The following is a 1,453-nucleotide window of genomic DNA, read 5'->3' on the forward strand; positions in this document are numbered from 1 at the left end:
TTAAAATTATATTCTAGGGCTGGAGAGTTGGCTCAGTGGTTAAGAGCACCGTCTGCTCTTCCAAAGGACCCAGGTTTAATTCCCAGCACCCATGTGGCAGCTCACAACTGTCTGTAAATCCAAGATCTGACACCCTCACACCAATGCACATAAATTTTAAAAATTAAATAAAAATATTTTTAAAAATTAAATTATATTCTATATATATGTATATGAGCACTCTATTTGCATGTATACCTACAAGCCAGAAGAAGGCATCAGATCCCAGTATAGATGGCTGTGAGCCACCATGTGGTTGCTGGGAATTGAACTCAGGACCTCTGCAAAAGCAAAAGTGCTCTTAACCACTGAGTCCTGTCATATTATGCTTTGTTTCATTATTTTTTTGTTTTGTTTCTGATTTTAAAGATTTATTTGTTTTTATATATAAGCACTCTCTTGCGCGTATGCCTACATGTCAGAAGAGGACATCAGATAGATGAAGATCTCAGGTTCCAGTATAGATGGTTGTGAGCCACCATGTGGTTGCTAGAAATTGAACTCAGGACCTTTGGATGGGAAGGCAGGTGCTCTTTACCACTGAGCCATCGCTCGAGCCTCAAGTTTTTAAATTTATTTTGAGACAAGGTTTCTCTGTTACACAGAGTGCTGGCTATCCTGGACTCCCTCTGTATATCAGGCTGGCCTGGAACTCGCAGTTCCTGCCGGTCTGCCTCTGCCTCCCAAGCGCTGGGATTACCGGGGCGTGCCACCAAGCCCCACTGCTTCATTAATCCAGACCCTTTTCCATGCTAAGCAGGCTCTCTACCATAGGTCTAGCCTTGTTTTAATTCTGAGACAGCCAGCTGGCTGGTATTTAACCAGGCTGTCTCTTACCTCAAGATCCTTCTGCCTAAATCTGTAGGGTTCTGGAAACCCAGCTGGGTTTCTTTGTCTTATTTGTTTTTTTTTTTGTTTTGTTTGTTTGTTTGTTTAGATACAGGGATTATATAGTACTGGCTGGTGGGTAGACACGAGGGTCCCAAACTATCACTCTTTCCTTTTAAAAAATATCTATTTAAACCAGGCACGGTGGCACATAATCCCAGAACTCTGGAGGCAGAGCCCCTGAGACTGGAGTTACAGACAGTTGTAAGCTGCTGGTACCTGAACCCGAGCCAGGCTCGATCCCCAACCCTACCCGGGTCTTCCGGATCACGCAAACCATCCTTGTACAGCCAGCACTAAAGCCCAAGACTCCCAGGTCCCAAGGAGAGGGGCCGCCCAGACCTCTCCTCCCTCCTGTCACTCCAGCTCCAGCTCCCTCCCCACCCACTTTGCCCTGTGTTTGGGATTCGCGCCTGGGAGGCTGGGGGCGGGCTCTATCTGGATGCGCCCTCTGATTGGGCCGCCGAAAGGGCGGGGCGGGGCGGGGCCGGGCTGGCTCGGTGAGCCTAGTTGGAGCTCAGGCCAC

The sequence above is a fragment of the Acomys minous genome (genome assembly GCF_964271855.1).
Source record: "Acomys minous genome assembly, chromosome: 16".
Taxonomy (NCBI): Eukaryota; Metazoa; Chordata; class Mammalia; order Rodentia; family Muridae; genus Acomys; species Acomys minous.